At 34.4% G+C, this 7,985-nt stretch overlaps 1 protein-coding gene across 1 annotated transcript in view; it reads right to left on the reverse strand.

Moving 5' to 3' along the window:
* LOC131947781 (potassium/sodium hyperpolarization-activated cyclic nucleotide-gated channel 4) overlaps positions 1-5,812 on the reverse strand; it is a 200,287-nt gene extending 194,475 nt beyond the window's left edge. The window contains exon 1 of the mRNA XM_059309087.1: positions 5,664-5,812. The gene's annotated coding sequence lies outside the window, so the exon portion shown is untranslated. The remainder of the gene's footprint in view (positions 1-5,663) is intronic.
* Positions 5,813-7,985: the final 2,173 nt, after the last annotated feature.

Raw genomic sequence — 7,985 nt, forward strand, 5'->3', positions numbered from 1 at the left:
TCAGCGCTGTAATCTGTCACCAGTGAGCTGGCCGTCTATTGATTCAGCCGAGGAATAATTTGTGGACGGCCGCGACCTAGATCACTTATTGAATTTTACGATCATTACGGGCTGCATCAAGTTTCTGCACCAAAAGGGATTGGGTTTTAATAACGCGGAACGCAGATAGGCAAACTACAAGTCATTAGAGGCAATAGTCTTAGCACAGCGGTGTGGGGGCTTTAACAACCACCACTACTTAGTGACTAGGTCACTTTATATATATATATATATATATATATATATATATATATATATATATATATATATATATATATATATATATATATATATATACTCAAATTACGTAAGCCATTTAATTTAATTTCCTTTGCATACTTTTTAAAAGTTAAGTAAACTTAATTAAAGTGTAACGCTATGCTCGGTATTTAAAAAAAAAAGAAAGACGAAAATCAATAATATAATTATCTCATTGATTGATTTTGTATCGAAAATTAATTATATGTTTGGTTAATGCCAGTTGCGCGTGCAATACTGAAGCTTTATTAAAAACCATGTTTGAGTGACGTAGAGGGTCTACTTGGTATATTTAGACTGCAGTCTTTTTTGTGTAATTTTGCTCATGAATTCTACTAGACTTTTTTGTATTACCTAGACCATAAAATCTATTAGACTTTTGTCTGAGATAGATCTTGTATTTGCTAGACTTTTTTTTTGTGACGTAGACCCTGTATTCTGCCGAAAAAGTCATTCGCCCTTTCCCCCAAGTCTGACCAATCGATTGGTCATTTCCGGTTTATGGTGGAGTCCGTGACGTCATAACACTTAACTTTTTCTCGAGATAACTCCTGTCACATCAAAGTAGACTCATCTCTGTAATTGTATGGCTGGGGAAATTATGATGGTATGGCTACTGATTTTATGATGGTATCGTTACCATACTTCTGTGGGTAGAGTTACTGAGGTAATGATGATAAAGCGAGCCAATTTATAATGGTATCGCTAACATAATTACCATAGCCCATGAAAATAAATTATAAAGGTAAAGCTGCTAAAATGATAATGAGATTAAGAAAATTACTATGTTTTTCTTTTTAAATTGCGCGTTACATTATCGATCGTATATATGTTTTTCATATGGATGATGAAAAATAATTATTTTCAAACATGGGCCTGGCGGCCTATGGGACAGGTGAAGTAGAGTTCATATGTTTCTGTGAGCTCTTCATATAATGAGATAGTGTGGTACCCGGACTCGAGACTTTCGGATTAACAGTCGAATGCTTTACCACTCGACCACACCGTCACATCTGAGGTTACTAGCGGTTTATACATTTTCGCTGGTAATTTTTAAACTTTCTTGAAGCTGTTTCTACATTACACGTTTCACACGCTCCGTACCCTACAGACATATTTTATCCAGAAGCTTGAAAGATGCTGATATTAAACAGTCGGTCTTACTCTTGACGGACTGGGGCTACAGTAACAATACCACGGTAGAGAACAGATCGACAATAACAAAACTAGCACAATTTTAAAGCCAGACACACCAGACAGACAGATAACAGACTCATGAGAAGACAAATTAAACTACAAAATGGAGTAATGGTTAGGAGGTTAGACCTTTAGTATATATATATATATATATATATATATATATATATATATATATATATATATATATATATGGTTCGTGTTGCTTGAGAAAATAGTGGTATTTTCTATTTATAACTCTTTTTAAAATCTCTCTTCTTAATCACCGCCCCCTCCCTCCCTCCCCCTAAAGCCGAATGTATGTCAAGGACTGAAGCAGCAGACCCCAGACTTTAATTTACCAATCTAAATGTATCGAGCTACAGATTTTCGGCCACGGACATGATAATTTATCTGGCCACATCGATAGTTTGGCCTATAATTTTGTTTCAAGATCAACCCTAACCCGAACTATTGATCCTGGGGTTTGTGGCGGGATTAAAATCCAGCCACCGCTAAGCTGGGGGGATTTTTATGAAAGCTATTGACCATTAGCTTCCGTTCTCTAGTATTTCAAACGCATATAATTTAAATTTTACATTTTGTCTTGAAATATTTTTCAAATGATAGTGAATACTTATATTTTAAAATGTGATATATGGTAGGATTGTGTGTGTGTGTGTGTGTGTGTGTGTGTGTGTGTGTGTGTGGTATGGGGGTGTGTGGGGAGCCTTTTGGTAGGGTTCAGTGCACCCCGTTTATTAATTTAAAAAAAATAAATGTATATATTTCTCTCTCTCTCTCTGTATATATATATATATATATATATATATATATATATATATATATATATATATATATATATATATATATATATGTATATATGTATATATGTGTATATATATATATATATATATATATATATATATATATATATATATATATATATATATATATATATATTATATATAAGTTGATATCCCCCTTCAGTGACATTACTGTCACCAGCCCTTGTTTTGGTATCTACCTGACTCAGTGATCGTGGGTTTTATTATTGTGCTTCTAGACATCAAGTAGAGAGAGTTTTTTGGTAAAACAAATAGGCTAGGTAATAATGCTTTTTATATTAGTAGATGATGTAAATGAATACTTTTACGAGTTGACTAGATTTCAGTTAATTATTGTAAGTGTAAGCCAGAAACTGTAAATTAATGATTGTGCGTGTATATCTATAAATGTAAACTAATGATTGTGTGTATGCCCAATAGATGTAAATTTATGATTGTGCGTGTAGACCTATAGATGTAAATTGATGATTGTGCGTGTAGACCTAGAGATGTAAATTGATGATTGTGCGTGTAGGCCTATAGATGTAAATTAATGATTGTGCGTGAAGGTCTATAGATGTAAATGAATGATTGTGCGTGTAGACCTATAGATGTAAATGAATGATTGTGCGTGTAGACCTATAGATGTAAATGAATGATTGTGCCTGTAGACCTATAGATGTAAATTAATGATTGTGCGTGTAGACCTATAGATGTAAATGAATGATTGACCGTATAGCCTGTCTGATCGACCAAAAGCCATTATTGTGTGGTCGTATATTTAAAAGTCGAGGAGAAAAGTAGAAGGGAGACCAATCAATTGGTTTTATTTGCATGTGTTGCTGGTGGGACTGTGATGTGGTGGCTATGTCAACTTTGATGCTGTGTATTGTCTGGCACGTTCAGGACTAAGTCTAGTGTTGAGAGGGGCGAGGATGGGGGGGGGGGTGTAATTAAAGGGGTCGGTGTTGAATTAGTCATTGTTGAGGGGATCAGTGCTAGAGGGATTAGTGTTCATGGGGTCCTTGTCGGAGCTCAATATTTAGGGGTCCGTATTGAGGGATAAGTCCTGGGGGGTCGGTATTTGAGGAGGTCGATGTTAAAGGGGTCGGGATTAATGGGGACGGGCTAACTGACATTATAGGTACCCACATACTTGAATGGCTCCCAAATATGATGGGCTTCTACACACAATGGGTACCATCAAACTTAAATCGCTCCCAGATTCGAGAGGCTTCAATACACAGTGGGTACCCACAAACTTAAATCGCTCACAAAATATTTGAATCCCGATATAAACAAGATTTCCACGTCGGAATGTAGAACAGAAACCCGAGGTAAGACAGGCCCTTGACCGCCCTAAGCAGACCTGTGAAAGCCATGGGAATATCATAAATTCTGCCCACGAAATGCTTGACGTGGATTTCTGAACGTCATTTGCATAATCCTGCGTATGCATTTATTATTCAAACATGGGAAATCTTCAAACCATTTCCCATGTTTTTACCAGTCAAATCCTCAAATCTTCTTCCATTGAAACCAAAGGTTTATATCATAAAAACAAATGATATAGCGATATATATATATATATATATATATATATATATATATATATATATATATATATATATATATATATATATATTCCTTTTCAATAATCAATATAATATGGCATGAAATCGTTGTTAAATAATATTAGACATATTGTTATGTCAAAACAGAAGATTTTTTTCATAAAATATTAATATTAATTTGCATTCTTCATCGTCGTTCTTTACTGTAAAGTGGATGGAATTTGCTCCAAAACAAATAACTATTACGTTTTATACGCCATATAGGCCGCTGCCTCAGTTTGATTTAAGCCTTCTTTTCTTTATCTTTTTGGATTTGTTACGTTAACCTTTGTTCATCCAAGAACAAATAAAGTTATTTCCCATTTTATAATTCACATTAACTTAAGCAAGGGAAAAAATCAAATACTTTTTTTAAAAAGCGTTAGAAATACAGGAAAGGTATAGGATAACAAAATAAACAAGCTATGTACAAGTTTTAAATTTTCAAACAAATATGTTACATTTTTATTCGAACTTTTATCTAATTTTTATATTTTAAAAATTATCATTTAACTGTAGTTTAAATTGGAAACCAAAAGCTTAATTAAATGCATATTTTTAGAAGTTGTTTGTAAGACACCATCAATTGATATGTTATAAAAAAAGAACTAATTATAAAGTACCTATGAAATTCATAGTTTTAGCAGCCTGTTTTTTTTTTATAAGTATGAAATTGTAAATCCATCTTCAATTGGATTTTGTAATAACCTGTGTGAGCTTAATTATTTCCTTGCGAGAACACTGTTAACCACTTTGTTTAAAAGTATGTAAATGAGTTGGATTGCTTTACTTGTTTTAAAATGAACATAAAAGTATTTTTAAAAAAAAAACCCACAATCATTGCTGGATAAGGTTATTTTGAAATGATTTTAAACAGAAAAATAGGGTTAAAAAACTATATATTGTACTAAAATAAGCCAAAACTACAAAACATCACAATCTCACAATCATCTAACATTTGGCTTTTATCAGGCAGCAGCTTAGTTTACCTTACAACTGGAAGAGGGGGGGGGGGGGGGGGGGGTGGCATAAATACAGGTGACGCATCTGTCTAGGCCAAAGTTAATTAAAGACCTAGTACCTTTCTATCATACAACCAACTACATTACAATATCTGCTATATCATGCAATACGTTTATAAAGTTCTACCATAGAATACATTATGATCTACTACTATGCCTTGTTCAATATATATGTCCAAACAAGCTTCACCCTAACAATCAGAGTCTTACCGAACACGTCACATATAAAAAGCACAAATCTTAAGGCTAAACTTTATAAATAACTGTACTCAAACTTAATTATTCAGAATGTACAATTGTGTAGAGCAAAACACAGCTGTTTTAATTGTAATATACTGAATATACTTTATATATATATATATATATATATATATATATATATATATATATATATATATATATATATATATATATATATATATATATATATATATATATATATATATATATATATATATATATATTCGTATATATATATATATATATATATATATATATATATATATATATATATATATATATATATATATATATATATATATATATATATATATATATATATATATATATATATATATATTCGTATATATATATATATATTCATATATATATTGTGTATATTTATATGTCCTTGGTGAATAATCCCTAGTGGTCGCGAGTCCATGTGATCTAACAGGCCATGGGGGAGAGGGTGAGGGATGGGGAGGTATGAAGTTGTTAAAACTTACCTGAAGTGAAATCTGGAACACCTGCCTACACTCCAGGTGGGGCGGGCATCACATGCTAACGATCCGTCCGACGCTGGTCTTATCAACTCTTCACCGTTTGAAAACACAATTCACTCGCACTAATCGCCTTCCTGCCTCCTTTTTTAGGTCGATGCGGAACAATAGTCGGTCGATTGCCGAGCAGCGGTCGAACAAAGCAGTCGCGTGATGGCGCGACCAGTGGTCCGCGTGTTATCTATCTTTGAAGTTCCTCCCAGACAGGTAACCCCTGCCAATATGGCGATGAATTATGACGTAAGACCTGACGAGCGTGCTTAGAATTTTTTTTTTCGTTTTTTTTTTCCTCGCTACCTTCTTTATATCGATCTAACTCAAGGTAGAGAAACACAATTTGAATGTTAACAAGGTTAAACTGTGGTCTGTTTAACGGAGCAGTTGGGGTATTTTCACAGCGCACCGGTGAATGACGCCACGCGGAGCAGAGACGGGTACCACGTGTTGAGAACAGGCGCTTCAAGACAGCCAATCAAACGACGCGAGTTGATGAACATATGGCCAGAGAGAAAACATCTACCTGTCTCCTCCAGGTTTTTAAGTCTCTGTTCTAGAACATTCTCTATAACATGGAATCAATGCCAATAAAAGAAAGATCAATCCAGTTCGGGGTTGTTTTTTTTTCTCTTCTCAGCGTGTTGCATTGAAGGGAGACAATTTTCGTACTAGGTTAAGTAACTCGTGTCGAGCAATAACAATCGGGTAATTACTCCCCTTTGATGCTGGCATATGGGACGCGAGCGGAGGGTTGGGTTCTGGCATGTCCGACCCCACACCCGTGACACGACGGCTAGTGACGGTGAGAGGCAGCTCAGTCGTTCACTGACGCCATCGACTGACGGCCTCATCGACCGATGGCCCATCGACCGTTCGTGACCCGAGAAGAGTCTGACAGTTTAGCGGGGAGCTAACCCAAACCTACAAATTACCCCACGAATTTACCGCATGCTAGAATATCACGTCGCCCTAGGGGAGATAACTGCTTGCCTTCGTCATGACGTGCTGCGCTATAAATAGAAAGCAATACATTAAGAAAAGAAAAACATAGTATTGCAAAACAAATTGTTTAAAATTATGGATGCAAAACTTTTTTTGATACAAATTTCAATATTAAATAAAAATAGATTTTATATTGTTGCTATTTAATCCAGAGCACCTATAAAATAATAGACATCCACCTGCTACAAATTCGTCTAAAGTTTGATCAGGTTATTCACATTATCTAAATATTTTCATTCTTGGTTGCATTAATTCCGCCTTACACACTGAGGTTACAAATTGTTCTATTTTGATTTTAGTAATAAAAGACTGAGAACGTATTACATAACATATAACTTGGCACATGCGTTAACTCTCTCATTAAAATTCACATACAGTTTCTATAGAACCCCGACCCCATAATAAATAACCCTTCTAGGATCCATCGCCTAAACACTATGTAAATATAAAAATATAAACCACACCTACCCTCAATGTTATCCAACTTAGAATACTTCAAAATATCAGTGTTGCACACGAGGTCGATGTCATCAAAGCTCTCACATATTGAAGCGACTAATGCCTTCATTAAAGACAGAAAATTAATTATATTTTTTTTCAGTTTTCATTATATTTAAAAGCGTATGATTTTAAAGTTGTTTTTTTTAATAAATATTTGCTTTATTGTACCCTAGACTCTATGGTCATTTAAATAAATAAATACGTTCATAATATGTTAATTAAACAAAAATTACTCCAAAAAAAAACAGGATAAAATTTGTGTAAACCCTATAACACTGACTGTTTTATGGAACTTAAAGCTGCCATTTTTCTAGCAAAACCCCTAGACATTATTTTTCTAGTGCGTATGTTTGCGTTTAATTTCTTTCGTCAACACATTTGATCACACGATCAAAAAAAGAGGGAAAATAAATAACCAGAATTTGATTTACGATATTTTCTGTAGTTACCTGTAGAATTGTTGCAGGTTTATAATCAGGCGGCCGAACTTTCTTTTAAACTTTTAAACATTTACTTATTCTAGTGTCAAAGATTATTGAGACGCATGTAGGGGTGGGGTGGGGGGGGGGGGGGAGAGTGAGTGAGTATGTGTGTGTGTGAGTAGGAGGGGGTTAAAACATTGGAATAAAAAAATTGCCTAAAGCAGCGGTTCCCAGACAGCCAGTGCGCCTCCATGAGAGAACATCTTGGCGCCACGCCTGCCTCTTTGATTCAATAACGTGTGTAAATATTTGAACCTACGTGTTTACAGTTATTGGTATAACCTTA

This window comes from Physella acuta, unplaced genomic scaffold (genome assembly GCF_028476545.2).
Source record: "Physella acuta isolate Inbredline_101_S28 unplaced genomic scaffold, ASM2847654v3 ptg000607l, whole genome shotgun sequence".
NCBI classification, from domain to species: domain Eukaryota; kingdom Metazoa; phylum Mollusca; class Gastropoda; family Physidae; genus Physella; species Physella acuta.